Genomic DNA, 21,773 nt, shown 5'->3' with positions numbered 1-21,773 from the left:
GCTGCCCAGCCAGGAGACTCCCCATTTTCTTTTTGACTTGACGTTTCCTAGAAAGTGAACCCTTCCCACTGTTCCTGCTGGGAGAAAGAGGGGTGGCTGCTCCTGATCAAGTGACACTACGGAAAGGGAGGAAGGTGTCTCTGCAATTGAGGTCACACAGTGGTTAGAATTACAGGATACTTCTGTCAAACAGGAGGGCAGAGGAAGCAGCAACCCATGAAATCCTGACCTTCTGAAAGAAGCCCGCAAAATAGCTGCAAGGCTGGAGCCCAGGGGAACAGCCTCCAACAGAATTTACAGGGACACTTCATTTTGGTAAAAGTGCTACGTGGTTTCTACATTGAAAGTAGAAAGTCAAGAATACATGTTGAGGGGAAAGTAAAATGTTAACGTAAAAAATACAACTAGGTTTAACACACAAGATGCAACACTCCAAAGAACATTGGTCCAAAGTGGAGAAAACTCTTAGACGTGTCATCCTTAGCTCAGAGGTTTATCCCACATAAACCCCTTCCTGCCTTTGAGGCAGAACTTTTGATACCCATGAATCAATTCATTCATTTACCTTAATCACAAAACTTATACTGGGCTCAACCTATAACTTCTTAGAAGATAATTAAATCATTATTGATTTTTCTATCTATAAATAGTAAAGGATTGGCAAGTACTACGGATAATTTTACTTCTTTCTTACCAAAGGAGAATCTTTGCTTTACATAAATCAAAACAGGGCTTCACTTCCTACTGGACTCAGGTACTTTCCGGCAATCTTTATTTGGTCGCAGGTTATTGAGAACTGAATGTGTTTAGAACTCCCCAAATTGGGTTCTGAGCTGTGACCTAGTCTTCCTTTACCCAGACAGTACTGCACTGAAGCCATCCTAGGCAGATGGATGTTTATCCTATTCTTAAAATCTCCAGGGAAGTAAATTCTCTTCCACATCCCTTGGTAACCTTCTCCAGGGTTTTATCAAGCATACGGTGAGGAAGTTCTGATGTAGAAACCAATAAAAATATTAACTCTATGAGCCTAGCTACGAGCATTGGAAAGGAGTATGTGCTTAGGCACTCTGCCTTCAATGTTAGAGAGATGTATTTACAAAACAGGCTATGCAAACAGAAACCATTTGTCAGGAACAGATGTGGAAAGTTGATTCAAGAGAAATTGCCACAATAAATTCTGTTCCATAAACCATGAACCATGTGAATAAGTTATTGTTTATAACATTTTTTTAAAGTACAAAATTTATTTCCTTGTCAATTACTAGTTTTGGTTCCTAAACCAAATTTGTTAGCGGTTAAAAAAAAATGTCCATAGCTGCAAAGTTTTCATATGACTAGGCTTCTATGAAAAACTAGGCCTTAGCAAACAGAACACAATTGTTATTGTTATGAATAAGTTTACTTCGTTCCACCTTTTCTGCAATGATCATGTAATCAGAAAAAATCAGGTGATCAATAATTTTGTAATCAGAAAAAAAGATATTTTAAAAAGACAAAGATAACTATCAAAATTAATTAAAATGCAAACCAACTTCTGGTGAAATTATTTGGGGGAAGACAGCCATAGGTTTGACCATCGTGCTTTTAATTAGAGATGATCATTTAACCAGCCTTTAAATATTAATTAGAAACAAAAAACGGCACAGAAGTATCTTTAAAAGCCTCTGTGCTAAGATTTCCTGTTGCACCCTGATATCTCACAGCAATCTCTTCATGGAGCTCATTCACTAGTAGTGGAAAAGCCTCCCTTCCCATAAGTTCACCACCTCAACACTACGATTTAAAAACAAACGACCCCCCCAACCCCCCAAAATAATGCTAAAATACATGAGAGAAAGAACAGGCACACCCCACCCCCACCTCCACAGGATGCTCGATGTACTGAAATTTTATAAGCTCTCCCCCACTCCTCAGCAAAGCACTTTGATCCTTCTGGCAAGTCAGAGTAGAGCATGTGTCAGGTATAATTTCATTTCCATGATTTAAACTTTCGTTACATAAACATGGAACACACCTTTTAAAAAGTTGCCCTAAGATCTGGATCAAGTGGTGGGGGGGAGGGGCAGGCACGCCCTTCAAAGCACTTTGGGGACCTTTCCTACAGAAATAAATCCAGTAAAATTAAGAAAGGCAAAGTCGTTCTAAACTCAGTAGGAGTCCTCGTGGGAAGCAATTTATCAAAATTAAAATATTTCACAGATCATTTCTTCTGAAAAGTTTTCATGCTGTCAATAATCTGCAATTATTTTCCTCTTGGCGTGGCAGTTTCTGCCTCTCTAATAAAAAAAAGCCAAGGCCCAGGAGTGTCAGGAGACCCTCGGAGCGCGCCACCGACCCCTCCATCGGGCCGGCTGCGGGCAGTGAAAGCTCGCCCTGGGACCCATCCTCCCAGACAGGGTTCTACAGTGTCGCCGCAGGAGCCGAAATAGACACCCTTTAGAAAGTAGGCGGCGGGGCGCCCTGCCTGCCTCCCTCCCTCCTTAAAAGACAGCAGTGCGCCCCGGTCGCGCCCGCCGCAGGCCAGGGGAAGTGGACCGGAGCCCCGCACTCACCATCGCTGCTCGTCAGGTCCCCACCGCCCCCCTGGCCGCGCAGGGCTCCGGGCCGACGCCAAGTTCAAACCTCGCCGCCGCTCGGAGGAGGCGGCGCGGGGCATCGCCGGCGGGGCTGCGCAGCGCTCAACAATGGGCGGCTCAGCCTCACCCTGAGCCTCCGCGCCGTGGCTGCAGCGGTTGCGGCGCGGCGGACGCCGGCGCGCGGCTCCAGGGGGCTGGATCCCAGCAGTGGGGATCCGGAGGGTGCGGGGGCGCCCGACAACCACGCCTCCCCGCCGCTGGGGCCGCGCGGGAGGGGCGCGCAGGCTCGCCGCTCGCCACCAGGTAATCCCACAGGAAGCCTTCGGGATTGGCCCGGGCGCTCGGGACGGCATTTGCATGTCAATGGCAGAGAAAGCTCCCTAAGGTTTGAAAACCGATTCTGGGCTGGAAGAGTCGGGCTCCACTCGGGTCCTCGTGGTATTAAGGGGACCGATGCACACACTCTCAGTCCCCCCTTTACCCGTTCACAGTCACAAAGGTGCCTTAACTCTTCCTCTGCCCCACATTTTGTAATGAAGAGGAAGCCAAAAGCAAAATGTCAACTTTTAAGAAGCCCGCGCTCACTGTTCAGGGGCTATACAGTTAGTAATTGATCAAATGAAGCATGAATGAAGCAAGGTAAAAAGTTCACAGCTTAAAAAAAAAAAGCTCACATTACAAGGAAAATAACAATCCGTTTTCTCCGTCTGTCCTCTTTCCAGTGGAAGTCAAAAGGAAAGACTCAGGTTGTTGCTGATCTGCTAATGCTGGGGAAACCTCCCTCTCAGCCATTTTTGTTTCCATGAGCATCACCTCTAGATGAAGGACAGGTGATTATTTCGGTGGTTACCATTGTGACCTTTCCGGAGATACGGGATTCAGCTTTGCAAACTTCTGTGTCTTACACAATAGACACATTTGCGTTTGTTTTGCATGTATGATCTAGGTGCCCAGTTATCCCTAAGGAAGATATGGTGCTATTTTCAGTTTCATCTTTCTTCAAAGGTTCTTCCTGCCTCTTTCAACAGAGGTAAGACTTTTTCCTTAGACAGTACGTTTCTTAATTGTTTTCATATGTCAGCTCCGGGGATTAAAATAACAGGAAGGTTAAAAACTGGTGTTATTTCTTCTCACTCAAGCAGAATCCCTGTTGTCAAATTTTCATGTTCTATATTTACAGCATTAAATATCCATATGGACACAGAAAAGATAATGCCTAATTAGGTAGGAACTAGAAGCTTTGGGTTCCCCCCTGCAGTTGATACCACTTTTTACTTGGCTGTGCTTTTTGTTCTAACCTGGCTAAATGCAATGGCAACCAATAAATAAACCTCTTTACTGATACCGTGTTTCTCCGAAAATAAGACCTAGCCGGACAATCAGCTGTAATGCATCTTTTGGAGCAAAAATTAATATAAGACCGGGTCTTATGTTAGATAAGACCCGGTCTTATATTATAATAAAATGAGACCGGGTCTTATATTAATTTTTGCTCCAAAAGACACATTAGAAATGAATATCCGGCTAGGTCTTATTTTCAGGGAAACATGGCATCTTCATGGACATGCTCCCCATAAGGTATTATCCTCCTTAAAGTTGTATTTTATTTTCAATATGGTATCACTAGCATATACAAACACATACACACTTGTCACACAGTCTTGGGGTCCCCATACATATTGTTGACGGGCATTGGAAGCAGCGACGCTAACGTTACCTGCCCTGTGTCCTACTGTCCTGTGGGAATCTAGTTTTGGGAGGTAGGCAGGTGATGTCCAGAGCTTAAGCTTGAAAGAAGTGGTCAGCCCTTACAGTTTAGAAAGCACACTGCACTCCCTCACATTGTTGAGGAAATAAGAAGTATTAGCTGGAGGACATAGCCAGGAGCTCTGCAGGCAGAACAGATAAGACCTCCTGTTCTGCTTCTTTATCTTGTTTTCTAAGCGCTCAGGGTCAGGTGAAATCTCATAAGGGTGGAACAGATCCCTCTATTCCTGTGTGAACATCACTTTACATTGGTGATTAAAAAAACACACTTTGGGTTCAAATCTTAACCTCTCACACAGCCTGTAGTATACCAGTGAAATCCATCACAGGGCTTCCATTGCATCCCAGATTCTAGAAATTACTTTTTATTTTATGTGTAATTTAGAGGCATCCTCAAATATTTGTAGATGAAAGGAAAACAACCTGTCTCATGGGATCAAAGGTGAGACCAGAAACGAAGAAATCTCCACAGCAATACAAAAATATGCTAATGTCTCTGTATAAGCTCCGAGGAAGTCCCCTCACCTGGTGCTGCAGTTCTTCTGCAAAAGGGTCCATCCCTTCCTCACAAAGTATAAGTGATAAATGTTCATGAAATATTTACATATGTCAAGCACATATATGGATAAACTCAAATCAATTAGTAAAGACAGCCTGTCAAGTAACAACACTGCCCTTTAGTTTCTGTATTAATACTGCTCTCATTACTGGTGCATCACACCAGAATCCAAAATGATTTATGTCTCTAAAATGAAAACAAATATATTGGTCAATAAATAAAGCTTTTAAAAATGCTAAAATCTTTTATGAGGAGGTGACAAATAGGAAAAAAGTGCACAGCCTGCTCTTAGAAACAAGGCATGCATGGCCAGTCTGGAACCTGCTATTTGCATACTTTTTCTTTTGTTGATAGTCATGATTCTTTTTAAAAAAACGTTTTTTATTGAGATACTATTCACCTACCATAAAATTTATACTTTGAAATAGGCACATATTTGCCCCCTCCTTACCACACCCCACCCACCTCAAACCTTTTTTTTTTTTTTTTAACTTTTATTTATTTTAAGTGTGTTTTTCCAGGACCCATCAGCTCTAAGTCAAGTAGTTGTTTCAGTCTAGTTGTGGAGGGTGCAGTTCACAGTGACCCATGCAGGGATCGAACCAGCAACCTTGTTGTTAAGAGCACCACGCTCTAACCAACTGAGCTAACCGGCTGTTTCCTCAAGCCTTCTTTGATACTGGAGTGGGTGGTGGGAGCAGAAAGACTGGAATAAGCCCCTAACAGAGTGGGTTGATCACAGTACCCACCTACACGGAGACACACGAGAGAGGTGTGGAAGGTCCACCAAGGTGGTGATGGGAGAAAGGTCACCAGTCAAAAACAGGAGTGGTGACAGGGCGGGTGGTCTTGCAGGAACTTTGTGCATTCACAGGCTAAATCATTTTCCTCCCATCTCTCTTAAATATTTCAACCTACAAAACCAAGTTTCGGTTTGAGTAAAATATAATAACCTACAAATATTTAAAATCACATCAATTTAGTCTATGCTAATTGGGATCTAGTATAATTCAGAATGGTCTAATTTATAATGTATATATATTTAGAAGTTTATTTTTCCACTACAATTGTCATGTCTTATTAGTAAGGAGAAATCTGTGCGAATAAGTATCTTTTTCAAACAAAAAGTTTAAGAAATTTACAATTACTTTCATATATCTCTAAATTCCAGATTCAGCAATTATTCTTTGAATTATTTCATTTCAATTAGTCTAATACATTTAATTAATTGTATCTTTAAAGAAACTACATATAGAAATCACATACGTGATTTGGATTCTGAATTTATTTTTTCACAAATTTAAGTTCTTGTCTATATTACGGTAGTATAGTTTTGTAATATATGTTGTAGTTTAAACTACTAAACTAAATTTCACTTAGAAATAGTCTACCCTTACTTCTTACCAATTCAGTTTGGCATTCTTTCTATTATGTTAAATAAAGTTTTATTATGAAAATTATAACTATTTGAAACATAAGAGTCTTTGCTAAATAATAATAAATAATAATAAAACAATAATAATAGCAACTCACTCTTGCCACAGCTACACAATAAATTCCCTGGTTTATCTGTACTTTTCTTTTGGATGTTGATACCTTAGATAAACAATGTCAATATCTGTTAAATATTGAAAATTAGTTCTAGGGACTGTTTAATGATCAATATAAACAACTCACAACCAAGAAAGAATACACTTGAACATGGATTGTTGCTTCAGGGAGAAAATATTAGGAAGAACATACACTGTACTTCCTTTTTAAATGGGTGTTTGGGTTTAGTGTGAAAATTATATAATTTTTTACAAACTATTCTCTTTAATAAGTATTTTAATTTTTTTGAACCACTCATAGCAAAATGTGAAAAATAAGTGACTAACAATCCTAGTGAATAAAATGTTAAAATGGAAATTTAAAGAAAGGAAATGCCTTTAAGACCATGCCTAACCTGAGAAATAATTTATTTCATGAAGTGGTGATTGTAACATGAAGGGGGAACACGTTGTAATTTCTTTCGTCTTCTCAGAGTCACAGTAAGTCTTTCACTTAACATCGTCATTGATTCAGCGACTAAGTGAAATAACGTATAAAGAAACCAATTTTACAAGAGGCTAAGTGATACAAACAAGAGTTAAGTTCTTATAGCATCTCACCAATGTTATAACAAAACATTATTTGAGGACCTTCTGTATTTAATCTTCTCAAACACCTTTTATCCCTCTATCATAGTCCTTTTCCATAAATAGCCCAGAGTCCACATGTCCTCTGAGCTAACACCTTTCTCACCCTCTCTGCTTATTTAAAGCATTTTCTGCTGCTGGCAGCTGATTCATATTGACAAGAGCACCTCCATGTTTTCTGTTGTTCTTTGTAGCCCCAAGACTACAGTCCCAAGTAAGGGCAGTTAGGCAACCTGGCTATTACCCAGAACGCTACTTAGAATCTTTGAGAAGTCAGAATCCAAAGAAAAGAGAGGGCAGAACTAGGTAGGCGAAAGTTCACTCACTATTTGTGCCACTACAGACCTACGTTAGTACTGCAACTGCCGTGTGTATGGCTTAGTAGGTCAGGTTTGGGTTCCTGCACCAAACCTGTATAGATCTAACAAAAGCAAAAAGGAAGAAAAGAACAACAGCAAACTAGTAGAATAAGACTTGAAGGGATAGCTTCTGAGGGTGAAGGTAGTCAGCAAGTTTTTGTCCTCATGGAAACATAGCTGACAATGGACATTTTCAGTGTTATGAGGGTCACTGATTAAGTAACAGTTACTCAGGTCAGCAGCCTCAAGTCATTAAGAAGACAGGTCGGACAGCATTCTCTTTGGAGTCTTAGTTGAAAGATTAGAAATATATCTTGGAGATTGGAAGCAACCTGAATGTTCATATAGAAAATGGTTAAATTAATTGTGAAGCATATCATGCAGCATTTAAAAGGAAAGAGGTAGACCATAGTGACCTGGAGAGATATTCATATTGTTAAATGAAAAAGCTACATACACATCATATACAATATTTATTAAATGGGTTATAAAAGTCCAGAAAAACATCTGGAAGGAAATACTAAACTATTTCTGGGGAGGAGGACTGCAGGTAGAGGAATTCTGGGGAACAAATATAAAATGGGCTTTTGCTTTTAAACATTTGTATAGCATTTAAGCATTTTTTAAAAAGCAATAAGTATGGTTTACTCTTTAAATTAAATGTATACAGTAAAGACTTTAATAATTACAAAAGCACCCTGGGTTCTGAATTTTTCAACCAAATAAGGTAATTTTGATTAACTGACTATTTCACTTTCTGTCCACCCTTCCCTCTCACGTTCTCATGCTGAGACTTTGGAACATAGCAAGGCAATCCAAGAAATAAAGTTCATCCCCAAAGCTTAGACTGAGCTGTCATATACTGAGGATGAATTCAATTTCCTGGGTACTCCAAGGTTAATATGGAAAGCAAGGGGGAACACGTGGAAAATGAAAAATAGAGAAGGGGAAGAAAGAGAGAAAAAAAGAGACCGAGAAGGAATGGAGAAAGGGGAAGAATGAAAGATGGTAGCTAAAGGGTAAAAGACAAGGGGGAGGGCAAGAGAGAGAATATAAAAAGAAAAATCAAACTTCTACAAACATGAAGATGTGATACAACCCATGTTAGATCCACAAGGAAGAACATATACAAGGTTGTTAGCAAGTTATATGGGAGACGTGGGATAGGGAAACGTTAACTTTATTGTTTACTTTTATTGTGTTTAACATCAGATAATGAAAAATTTAAAAATTAAATACATTGTGGATAAATAATTATGAAGAAGAAAAAAACAGAACTACTCAGCAGACCTACCTTTGATTGAAACTTGGGCATGTCACAGCCTAAAATCTTTACCCTTCACCTAGATGCATAGTATAATAAATATGATATGTGTTATCAGAGGGACTTATGTAATGTGGGACCACAAAAGTTTTAAGATAAAAACTTAACAGAAAGGTGTGAAATTCCAGAAGTTATCAGATTTATATACCACCAGCATCTTGGGTGACAATGTCTTGAAATCAATGAGGACAGCATTGGCTGACCCCAACTGCCAGCAGTTCTGCTCACTGGTCCTGTATGTATGTGATCCCCACTTGTTATTACTGTGTCACCAATGACATTATATCCTTTTCTCTTCTGGATACAGGAATTAATTTCTATGGATAGTAAAATCTGACAGTATAACATCAGGAGAGTTCAGTTTTAGACATGATTTAGCTAATGCCACCAAACTTTCAATTCCACTCATAGTTTGCTTGACAGAATATCATTTGGGAAGTTACAGAATAGCTTAAGAAAATTTTCCCATTGATCTACCCCCCTCCTCTTCCTTTCTCTCTCCTTGAGCAGTTTCAATTCAAATACCACCTACTGGGCACTTGCTAAGTGCCAGGCCTTGGGGATATCAAGATGGATCTAGCCCTGACTTCAAGGAGCTCAGTTTAATTCAGAAAGTCAAATATCTAAATAAATTATTTCAATACCATGTGATAAGGATAACAGAGTGTGGTGGTCAAGAGTATGGACTGGCTTCAAGAGCTTGCTACCTGTGTGGAATGTTTATTGATCTCACTAGTCCTTGGCTTTTCCTCTGTAAAATAAGAATAATTATACCTCTCCTAGGTTTTTGCAAAGATGTATGAGATACTCATTGATTGTGTCTGTCTGGAGGGCAGGAGTAATAGTGAGACATTAACTGTTCTTATTCCCTCCATTGAATTTCCTCATAGTCCTATTTTTCCTCCTAGTCAGTGCCATTCATTGACCAAGGAAGGGATGACTCAGCAGAATTCACATAACAAAGGAATCCAGGCCTAAGACTTAAGATTGGAAGAAAACTCATTTAGTCAGAGTCAGTTTTTCTCTCCAACTGACATGTCAGCTTTCTAGGAATAACAAAGAAGGGCAAAGAGACTCTGAAGGGAAGTGAAGGGCAGTTAGAAGCTGGAGCAATTCTGAGTCCTATGAGGGCAAGATGGAAGCTCCAGGTAGGCTTAGGGATTTGAGAACAGAAAGTGTGTGGGCCCTGACCTCACACAAGAGTCCAGAGAGCTGGTTCAGTCTAGAATTGCTGGGAACCCAGCACAGAGTAGGAGTCAAATAAATGTCTGTGTGGGACACCTAGGCAGAGCCTCATGCTTGCAACCAATCCTCCCTACCCAGAGTGGTCCAGGAAAGGCAGAATATATCTGGGAAAGCCAAGGGGGCATAGATGCCTCAAGGGTCTGGGAAGGCTGCAGACACCACCATTGGTCACCATAACCGATACCAGTGTGGGGATATGGTGACATGGAGACAAAAAGCACAACTTTATGTGGCCTCCCTAGTGTGCGCATGGACTCTGCCTAAGCCCATTGCCACTCAGCTGCAACTCAAGGAGCTGGAGGAGACTGAACTGACTCCTGGCTGAATAAGGTCTCAAAACAGAAATTATAGTCAGTTTTTTAAAAAGAAACAATTGTGCTTGTGGCTCAAGATTTGGACCCACCAAACATGCAAAATGCTCAGCACTGTGACAAGCACACAGGAGCTCAAAAATGGTAGCTATTTTTATTTTTGTTCTATGTGTTGGTAGCAAACAGAGGAGAGAATATTTATGTCATGGAAAGGTATAGAGAAGGTGTTTGAGAGAGGTCTGAAGGATATATATGAGCTTACTGGGATAAGAGGAGGGGCAAAAATAGGTCAGGCAGAAAGTTTGAAGGTCCTGAAGCATCAAATAGCACAGGACAACTGGGGAACGGCAAGTACTAAGGCTGGGGCACGGCAGGTGGCAAACAATGGAAATGGAGAGACAGGTGATGGAAGCGAGCCTTCTGGACCATCTTTGGGCTTTAGACTTTATCTTGTAGGGAATGAGAAATCACTAAAAGTTTTACACCCGTGTCATGTTCAGATCTGCGTCTTCAAGAAGTCATGCGTCATGCTGATGGCAGGTGGAGGATGGATTGAATGGGAGATACCGGGCTCGTTGATTTTGCCCATAATGCCTAAGTGGAATCCCAGTCCTGTGGGGCCAGCATTGCATTACAGTCTCTGGGAGCGGAATACTTAGATACTTTGATCCTGGCCACAGCACCTACTACGTGACCTTGGGCCAGTTGTGAACCGGCTCCATCAGCTTCCTCATCTGCAAAATGAGAGCTAAAAATTGAACCTGAGTCATAGGGTTGCTGGAATTTGAAATGTTAATACTTCGTATAAAGGACTTAGAATGGTGGCTGGTATGAAATAAGTGCTTACTGAATTTTAGCCCTTATTAATTAGGGTGCACTTAAAATCACGATTAACTTTATATGGGGAGAATGATGATTATGTCAAAGAATTATGAAAACGTCTGCAACTCATGGTAATCATTTAAATTTTAATCACTGAGCAACATTTCAGGGAAGAAAATCCACTTTGTAAATTCAGTTGTAAAAGGTGCACGTCAAGCTGCAATTCAAACACCTAAACTTTACCAGCTTAAAAGTGATTGTAGTTGTTTGTGCTGGAGAAAGTATGTTTTCTTTTCAAGCCTGAAGCTCAGAACAGGGTTGGTGTGAACTACTAACAGCTGCCACCCGCCATGAACTGCAGCACCCTTCTGGAAGAAGGTGAAGTGCACTTGGTATGTGAAGGGCATTTGACTCTTAAAAAAAAGACATGTGATCTAGGTGACAATGAGTACTGAAGGCCAGAATTCTGAAAAGTAAAACTCCACAAGTGACAGGTCCTTAACAGCATGGGTTCAACTGGAGTGCATTCAAATACTGGTATGTCCTTGTCACTGGGGGAGAATGTGAACAGGGAAAGTGGGGAGACGGTGTGGGCAAGGGCAGACAGGGCTGAGCCAGCCAGCATTCTCAACTTAACCTGTGCCTGAGCAGAAGCATGAACATTATTTTCTGTCAAGGGAAGTGAGTATGTTAATTGATTGTGTCCACGAAGCAGAAGAATTGAGAGAATTGAAATCTGTTCTGGGACATAATCCGATATATTCTGATGGAAGCTATAATGTTTTCCTCTCTTTCTAAAATAATGTTCATATATTTCTGAAGCTACAGATAAAGATAATAAGAATTTGAGGGGAGATATGAGAAAGGGGAAGCCTAGAGATAGAACTCAGTGCAATTCCTGTCATTGATTTGCAACTTGTATTTTAACAAAAACTACTTCCCTGAAAGTCTGCAGGATGATTGGGTGGGAAGAGAGAGCCATTGATACAGTGCAGGAGATAAGATATAAAAAGGCAGAAAGACAGGGCAGAGTAGACCTGGGATGAAAAACATCTCTATGCCTGGAGGGCAGTAGGTGGAGGGTTTTAAAAACCAAGTTGAGGTATCTGAATCTAATCATCTGTGATACATACGGAGAGAGCAAAACTGGAAATGATACTGTTATAAATTGGCATACAAATTGAACAAATGATTTACCTATAGATATTTATCTTTTTTTCCCCTCTTCTTCCCCGCCCGCCCCAATCCAATTCAAGCCGTTGTTTCTCAGTCTAGTTGTGTAGGACACAGCTCCCTGGCCCATGCTGGTATTATGAGCCCCGACTGAGGCAGTCGGTCACTGGTCGGCCTGCCAGCCATTCATGCTGGCCACCAGCCGCTCCTGGCCTCACATGGTAGCCCACGGCAGCACACAGCAGCCTGCAGCAGCCCAGTTCCAGGGAGAGCTGTTTTTCACAATCTTAGCTGTAGAGGGTGCAGCTCACTGGCCCACATGGGAATCGAACAGACGACCTTGGCGTTAGGAGCATGGCACTCCAACCACCTGAGCCACCAGGCTGGCCCAGAAATTTATCTTAATGACTAAAAGTATCATGTTATATTATTACACTGCTTACAAGCCTATGACTTACTTATAGTGAAGAACTGCTTCCCTGACCAAGAGAATTCATCAAGGACACCAGCAACAATTTCTTCATAACAATACAAAACATCAACCAAACCCAAGTTACTTCTTTTTGAAATTGCCCATTGATTTAGCACTTCTGGTCGTTGCATTGTATCAGAATTTTAGGCATTTCAAAAAGGACATCTTATTCACAACATCAAGGCACCTACTGACTAGGTTTCTTCCTAAGACTGTGTTATATGAAGTCTTGACTACATATAAATATTTTAAATATTTAAATGTCATCAACATTGCCACACACTGCTTTAAGAACAACCTAAGGTGCTACAGAAGTGTAATTTCAAGAGATAAAAACAAGAAAAGTTGGTAGGGTAAAACCAATTGGTATTTTTGAAATGTAGATGACTTACTTTGATGATTAACTGCTCCTGAGGCTTAGAGAACAGGGTATTTAATGTTTACATATTTTTCAAAAGAAGTTAAATCTTATTTGGTGCTGTAGGTTGAAAATAAAGTCACCTTATCATCATTTGTAAACTTATCTTTGAAAATAAATTTTCCACTAGCTACTTGGTAGCTTCATTGGTCTTGAAGTATTATCTTCTCCAGCTCTCAAAAGAAAAAACGAAATTAAATGTAACTCCTGTTTACATTTTTGGCAGCCTCACTTTATGGACTTAAAGAATCCAATTCATCTCCCCTTATTGTTTAAAAACCCACAAACAATGTGCTTTTAGAAAAGATTCTAGCCATTAGGCACCATGATAATTGTTCATTTTCTAGGATCTCTTTCATTTGCCTCAAGTCGCACAGTTTTATTTTCTATTTTCACACGTAAAGTTAAAACAAGGAGACATTTTCTCTTTACTTCTGGCTTATTTGCTTTTAACCACAACTTTCTCCCAGTAGGTGTTCAGTAAACTGTTCTACTCTAAGCCGGATGTCAGTGTTATTCCGCATACTTTAGTGCTCTTGCCTAGAAACCAGGAGATAAGATGGGAGAGGAAATTTATTTTTAAAGTTCTTGTAATCAGCACCTTTGGGAGCTGTCCAAAGTGTGCTTATATTGGCCAAAGGCAAGAAGACAACAGGGTCCTGGGCTGATTCTGCAGGCTGAGCTGCCATTTCTGGGTGGTAGACCAGAAAGAGCTGAGCCACAGCCTATCAATAATAGTAACAGCCACCATTTATTTTGTATTACTCCTACACCAGGCCTCGGGCTTTATATACCTTATTTCTAAATTTATTTTTAAATGAGCTTTATTTTATTATGTATTTTTATTTTTTTAAAAGGAGGGCACAGCTCACAGTGGCCCATGCAGGGATCAAACCGGTGACCTTGGTGTTATCAGCACCACGCTCCAACCAATGGAGCTAACCGGCCACCCCCCTTATTTCTAATTTTTACCATAAAGTCTTAAGGTAGCTATTAGCAGTCCCATTTTATAGGAGAGAAAATGAATCTCAGATTTAAGTAAATTGCCAAGGTCCCACAGTGAAGAAGGAGCAGAATGAAGAATCAAGGAGGTCTGCCCATGCCTTGTTCTTATACCTCCCGGGATGACCAAGGTAACACTGCAGGTTATACTCCTTTAATAAGAGGAGAAGGTTCTGTTGTCTCCTAAAGGGCGAAGGAAAGTGGACACGTCCATTCTCTGTAGGCAAAGACTTTATTGCCATTCAGAGCACCAAGAAAGAGAAAGCTACTTAAAAACCCTTTTTGCCTCATAAATCTAATGGAGGATGAGCAAAGCCCAGATCTCCCCAGAATAATCTTCTTTCTCCTCAGTAAATGTAAAATTACTATATATTTTTTCCTTTAAAAATTGTGCCTTTTCCCAAAAGAAGGGCACTCAACTTTACCTGATTCCATCCTTATTGACTCGGTTATAAGGGACAGTTTTTCTAACTACCTTTAATGAATCTGATAATTACCATTTTGCCAGCATGCCTTTGGTTTCCCTCCTTGGTACTTAATTTACATTATTCCTTTGTCTGGGTTGAGATTCCTTCCTCAACCCCAATCTCTACTAAGGAAATTCTAGCTAATCTCCTAGGACCTGCAAAGCATATTCCTTTCTCAAGGAAACTTCTCTGATCCTTAACCAAAAGCAATTTCTCTCTCCTCTGAATGTTCACAAATACATCATTTAATCATCTACTATAGCCCTTATCACATCTTATCTTGAATAGAGCTATTGGTGCCATTAAAACAAATATCTCCCCTCCTAGACTAAAAGTGTTTCAGGAACTGGGACTATGCCTCATTCATCTCTGATGCCCATGTGCAGAGCACATGTCGGTACTGACTTAATGTTCTTAGGCTAATATACATATATATATGTATATATATATATATATGCTCATCATCTCATTTTTTTGAGTCCAGGTTGTTCTTTTCTCCCTTTGTTTATGTAAGTCCCATCTTTCAAGATCTTTCCCCAATTGATCTGGCAATGCCCCCCCCCCCGCAAAAAAATTTATGAACTAAATTTTGGTGTTTATCATATACCACTTGATACATTACTTGTTTCGTTATATGTATGTCCTGTATTCCCAATTAGAGCTACTCCTGGGCTAATACCTGTCTGGATGATGCTATTATCATTTTTATTATTAACAACTTTTCATTTATTGAACCTGTGTCTCAGGCACTCTGCGTAGTCCTCCATTTACCTTATCCTATCCTGGATAGAACTTTAGAGTCCCTTGACTTTGATTATCAGCCCTCAGTCTTCTCTACTGTAATATACTCCAGCATTTTGACAACTAACTAGACAATAAGATTCTGGAGGGCAAGGGCCACATCTTTCTTACTCATCTAGGAACCAATAGTGTCTCGTGCAGTGTGTGGTAGAGAATAGATCCCCAATAAATGTTCCATCGGAGTTTTTGAACTACTGAGTACACAAAACAAAAAATGCTTTAAAGCTTGTTTTTAGAAATACCAGTACTAATCGCACATTACTAATTATCAAGTAAGAACCCTTCTCCTATCAGTATTGAAAATGCCAGATTAATAATTCTGCTATTTTTTCAAATACAGCATGAGAGCCCTACTCTTCATTAAATGGTTTTGTTTTAGGCAAAAGAATGAAAGCCTGTGCTAAGCATCTTGACTTTGAGCTTCCGTCCCACTCCCTGCCTGCACCCCACTTTGTTTATCTCTGGTCTATATTTATATTTGTGTCTGAAGGAAGCACTGGTCTTCTCTTCATGTACTGGAATGAAAAGATCTGAAAGGAACTTAAATGCTCCCTCTAAGGAAACTGTCTGAGCCCGTGATTTACACCCCTGGTTTTCTTATTAACTAACTGCCAGGCTTCAGAAAACTGGAGCCAACCCAAGTGGGGACCCTGGCAGCTGGTGAGAAATGTGAGATGAGACCAGTGTGTCACAGTTGCTGGAGATTGAGGGGGAAAGGGAGGCTGGGTGGGTAGGAGGAAATGGCTTCTGGAAATTTGATGTGAAAGGAGGATAGTTCGATGGTTAGAGGACAACTCACCCCTGATCCCCAAGTTAAGGGGAGATTCAGAGAGGCCAGTCTGCTGACGGTTCAAGGATAGGATTTGTTTCCCCCTTCACTTATCTTAGAATGTGTAGGAGAGAGGAAACGATAAGCAACCTGGAGAAATGTAAATAAGTGATCACTGTTAGGAAAAAAGGTATCTTTTACCTTACTTAAAAAAATGCACTTAAAAATTTTTGACTTCCTGACAAATGAGGTAATGAGGACATTGTACAGAATCAGAAGAGTCCAACTTTTTAATTCTAATTTAAAAACAACAGTAAAGGGGAAGTTGTTGTTCGACGGATATAGAGTTTTTTTGCAAGATAAATTCTGGAGATCCATTACACAACAACGTGAATATACTTAACACTACTGAACAGTACACCTCATAATGGTTAAGATGGTATTTTATGTTATTATTATCATTTTTTTACCACAATTAAAAAAATAATAAAATGGCTAAATACTTTCTGAAGAGAAAAATACATTACTGAAAAAAAAATAAAATAAAATACATTACTGCTCCTTTGGCTGTTATTTCATCCCCTCTCCACCCTTTTTTTCTCTTAGCAAGCTGCCTCACAGTTACACATAAATATCTTTTCTCTTTATATGGACAAAAGAGGAAAAAAGAGATATAGGAGTTTGCAGAAGCAGGGAACAAAACTGGGTGTTCCTTTTCTTTGGAGGAATGTGTCTTTCTGAACCATTGGCCAATAAGATATTTTTAAAATTGCATCTGCATAGTGGATAATGGCAGAAGATGCTTTTGAAGTCCAAATAACAGATTCTATTAAGTCCTTACTGCTTGATTCCAAGTCAAAAGTCTGAATTAGTGCCACAGAGCTAACAGCTGAGGACAATCATGCCAACAGGCAAAATAAGGAACTTAAGAACCTCAACTCTATTTCCTTCCTAATTCTTCCTATCCCCAACTCTATATATGCCTTTTTTTTTTTTTTCTTTCTTATCCAGTTGGGAGTCTAAGCTGTTTACATTGATTAATTGATTTCAGGGAAGGGACTGTTTTTTAATCTGGCCTATTTTAGAGTGTTTTCTTTCAGAGATGGGCGTTTGTTGATCAAAGCAACAAACAGCAAATGTTGTTTTAATTTATGCTTCCTTTAGTTCTGCAAATTTGAGGGGGAAGCCTTTTTTATTAGAGGTAATGAGGCAGAATCCTCTTACTGGCAAGGATATTTTCTCACCAAATTAAAACCCATGTATGCTTAAAAAAATAATGAAATAAAAGTAGCTTTTCTTTGGGGAGTAAATAAATTTTAAAGCAGGAAACTTCCCACACGGTTTGAGCTTACTGTTCCTATCAATACAGTCTGGGTTGGGAGGTAAACAGGGTATTTTCTCTTCTTTGTCCTTAACTTGAAGTAACAGAATAATTGACAATAAGACAATCTGACCAAAACATTTAAGACATATGACTGCTAAAGCAATCATCTTAAATGCCAACTGTAGGGATATATGTTTTTCTGTTTTATTTGTCTCTGAAAATATATTACCTTAGTTATTTTAGCCAAATGAGCTCAGCTTTGTATGAATGGCAAAATTGATTTAAAGTCATGTTCCTTTGCATCCTTTCCATAATAAATCTATTTGATTCAATATAAAATATTTGTTTGCCAAGTAAAATGTTAACTTTTCTTAAATTTACTAAAAATCATTGAGTTGTGCAACCATCACCATAATCCAGTCTTAGGATTCTGCAATCACCTCAAAAAGTTCCCTCGTGCCTAATCCCTGCTCCCACCCCTAGACTCAGACAACTACTGCTCTGCTGTTCATCTCTATAGATTTGCCTTTTCTAAATATTTCAAATAAATTGAAACATAGTATCTTCTGTGTCTGGCCTCTTTCACTTAGCATAATGTTTTTGAGGTTCATTATGTTGTAGCATGTTTGAATAATTCATTCCTTTTTATTGTTGAATAGTATTCCATTTTATATATACCATATTTTGCTTCTCCATTTACCAGTTGATGGACATGTGGAATATTCCCACATTTTGTCTAATATGAATAATGCTGCTATGAACATTCCCGTACAAGTCTGTGAGTGGACAGGCAGAGGCCTTGTTAATTTTGATTAGATGCAGGTGGTGGTGAGAAAATGGAGGGGTCAAGGAAGATGCCTACATTTCAGGCTTGGAGAACTGGATGGATGATGATACAATTCACTGAAATGGGGAAGACCAGATGAAGAGCAGCTTTGATGGGAAAGATGACCTCAGTTCTGAGCAAGTGCCTGTGAGACAGGAGTGGATGTGCCTCGTAGGCAGGTAGACACATGGGTCTGGAAATTAGCTTCCTCAAAATGTCTATCAAAGGCCCATTTTTTGAGTAGCCTGTTTCATGTTTAAGACTTATTTCTCTGTACCTTGGCTTTTCACTCTATAAATCTGACCAAAGAAGAAATTCATAAAATATCACGTCAAATACTCATTTTGGTTTGCATAATAATTATAATAACATCTTCTATTTGCTCAACATTTCCTTTCTTATAATTGTGGTAAAATACAAATAAAATTTACTGTCTTAATCATTTTTAAGTATATAGTTCAGTGGCATTAAGTACATTCACATTGTTTCACTGCCATCACCACCATCCATGTCCAGAACTCTTTCATCTTCCCAAACTGAAACTCTGTACTAAACAATGACTCCCAATTTTTCTGCCCTGCAGCCCTTGCCAACTACCATCCTATTTTCGGTTTCCATGAATTTGATGTACTCCAGGTATGTCATATATGAGTGAATCATACAGTATTTGTTCTTTTTTGACTGCCTTACTTCACTTAGCATAACGTCAAGTTTCATCCATATTGTAGAATGTGACAGGATTTCCTTCCTTTTGAAGGCTGAACAATACTGTTAGTGTACATACCACATTTGTTTATCCATTCATCTGTAGATGAATATTTGCTTCTACCTCTTCAATATTGTCTGCTATGAACATGGGTGTACAAATATTTCTTTGAAGTCCCTGCTTTCTCAGCATTTCCTTTCAAGAAATTAAAAGATATAAGTGTTGACAGATCTTTGTCATACTTTAACTCTGGCAAGCTGTAATACATAATCATTTGAATAATAAGTGATCACATGACCAGTTCAAGGTCATTAATTACAAATATCCATCTGTACTAACTGAGGCCAGAACTTTCTCCAGCTTTAAGAGACAATGGGTATCACTGGACTTTCCTTGAACTCCAGACCTACAATGCAGCAAGTTGCTCTTTTTTTTTAGGATTTTGGTGATACCACCTTAAATCAAGCAGTACTTCAGCCTGAAAGTCCCTTATAAAATTCTTTCTTTTCCCAATAATCTGTAGAGTGCTGAAAGCAACCCGTTCTGTTTGGTTTTGTGATAAAAGTGTTCAGTGGGAACTTCCTAATGCATTTAAAGTTTTCTGTAGTATGTCAGGTCAGGCAAGCCTTCACTGATACAGTCAAACTGACCAGAGCAGCACTTATCGGAATGAAGTTATGACATGGGGTCAAGATGTCACACCTGATGGCAGAGAGAAGATTAGACACACAGCTGCAAACATCAGGGAGAGGTTTTGAAGAAAGGGGCAAGCACTGGCCTAGCTCTTAACTTGTATCTGTCTCTCAAAAATTTCACTGCTCTCCAGACATGAACAGAGCAGGCAGTTCATGGGAAATACCAGAACAGGGTAATGTTTTCACTCTACCAGGCTCATGAGAGACTGATAAGAATTGCCAGGAATTAAGTTAATAAAATCAGTAAGCTTAAACAGTCACAAACCCCAGAAAACACCAATTTAATCATACAAAATGTGGCAAAAAGCATCCAAATTCACAGAAAAGTCCAACACTCCAGGCAAGGCTCTGGATCTCATCACTGCTAGGGAAGGGAAGCCACATGGATCTGGGCCTTAATAGCACTGTCCCTCTGATTGGCTATCTCTCCTGTTAGCTCCAAGCTCTAGGCCCAAGGTGCTGAGGGAATGCCACAGCTTCCTGGCACACCCTCCCACCTGCCCCACCTTCAACTGGTATGGAGGGTGGGACTAGAAATTAAACAGTGGATATCAATGACAGAAAGATAGGAGATCAAATAACAAAACAAAACAAACAAACAAAAAAACCCCATGGATCTCAGCCAGGAAACACTGCATGAGTAAGTGCCTCACAGGCATAGTTGCAGCCGCTTGCAGACTTGAGGTAGTTCCACTAATAGGAGGCCCAAGGACAGAGGCTCATTTTTACTCAAGATCCTCGAGGTCCTGTTACATAGGCAGTAAAGCTACCCCACCTATTTCTGGATGGCATTGGCAGCCGTGGAATCCCAGCTGAGAACTGTAGTAGCCTTGGCCCCTCTTTAAAGGGGGAGGTCCTTCTCTCTCAGTCGATGGTTCTCACTCCAGGCGATACCTCTGAACTACCTGGGAAGCTTCGAAAAGCAGAGGCCCAGGACCAACCTCAAACCAACTGAGTCATAATTTGGGGGGACGTCCCAAGCATTGTCATTTTTAAAAGCTCCACACATGATTCTCACGTGCAGCTAAGTTGAGAATCACAGCTGTCAGTCAACTAGGGATTCCAGCTGCATAAACTCAAGAAGAGTGACCAATTAACAGCCTACTGCATATATTTCATGAGGTTGCACAGAGGTTCTTCCAAAGAAATACAATTTACTAAGGAAGCCATATTAGTTAGGGAGGGCTGCCATAATCAAATACCACACCCTGGGTGGGTTAAACAACAGAAATTAATTTTCTCAAAGTTCTGGAAGCTGGAAGTTCAAGATCAAGATGTCAACAGGTTTGGTCTCTCCTGAGGCCTCTCTCCTTAGCTTGCAGATGGCCATCTGTTCACTGTGTCCTCATGTGGTCTTCCCTCTGTGTGCATCCCTAGTACTCTTTGCATGTCCAAATTTCTTCTTATAAGGACACAAATCACATTGGATTAGAGCCCACACTAAGGGCTTCATTTTAACTTATTCACCTCTTTAAAGGCCCTATTTCCAAATACGGTCACATTCTGAGGCATTTGGGGTTAAGACTTATTAAAAAATAATTCAAGCTTGTATGTTACAGACTAGTTCTCACTAGGGTGTTAATGATTCTCTCAAAGTATCCATTTAAAAGCAGGCAGGACAAGAATTAACCCAGAGGCAAATGGGGCCCTAAGCAGCGGGGTGAAAGATTGTTGGCAGTGAGGTTTATCCAGAGAACCCCAAATCCCTCCACCGACTTAATCAAATAGTCCTTCCAAGGACTACTATGGGTTTATCTTATGCCCAAGTCCAAAATGCTAAAAGGTAAATGATGAAGATGCCCATGGTACTGAAGCCGTCCAAGCAAGAAAGGCTCTCGGAGGGAGCTGGGTGCACAGGGCCAAGTGGCAGTGCCCCGAGGCTCCCATGTGAGGGAGATGCAGTAGGTGAGCTTCAGGCTCTCAGGTCTGATGGCCAAGGGGCAGCAACCGGCAGGCGTGGCCTCCATACGACACCCA

At 40.1% G+C, this 21,773-nt stretch overlaps 1 protein-coding gene and 1 long non-coding RNA gene across 11 annotated transcripts in view; one reads left to right on the top strand and one right to left on the bottom strand.

The window, feature by feature from the left end:
- SHROOM3 (shroom family member 3) overlaps positions 1-21,773 on the bottom strand; it is a 290,161-nt gene that overhangs the window by 74,978 nt on the left and 193,410 nt on the right. Inside the window, exon 1 of one of the 10 annotated variants that reach the window (XM_019720381.3) lies at positions 2,556-2,777. The exons of the other annotated variants lie outside the window; for them this stretch is intronic. The gene's annotated coding sequence lies outside the window, so the exon portion shown is untranslated. Of the gene's footprint in view, positions 1-2,555; positions 2,778-21,773 lie in introns of those variants that run through there. 10 annotated transcript variants of the gene reach the window in all.
- LOC109440252 (uncharacterized) overlaps positions 2,745-21,773 on the top strand; it is a 37,081-nt gene continuing 18,052 nt past the window's right edge. The window contains exon 1 of the long non-coding RNA XR_012493686.2: positions 2,745-2,882. This is a non-coding gene — a long non-coding RNA (uncharacterized LOC109440252). The remainder of the gene's footprint in view (positions 2,883-21,773) is intronic.

The sequence above is a fragment of the Rhinolophus sinicus genome, chromosome 1 (genome assembly GCF_057876585.1).
Source record: "Rhinolophus sinicus isolate RSI-liver-muscle chromosome 1, RSI-T2T, whole genome shotgun sequence".
NCBI lineage: Eukaryota > Metazoa > Chordata > Mammalia > Chiroptera > Rhinolophidae > Rhinolophus > Rhinolophus sinicus.
The sequence above is the reverse complement of the archived record's forward strand: the minus strand, read 5'-3'. Positions and strand labels throughout refer to the sequence as shown.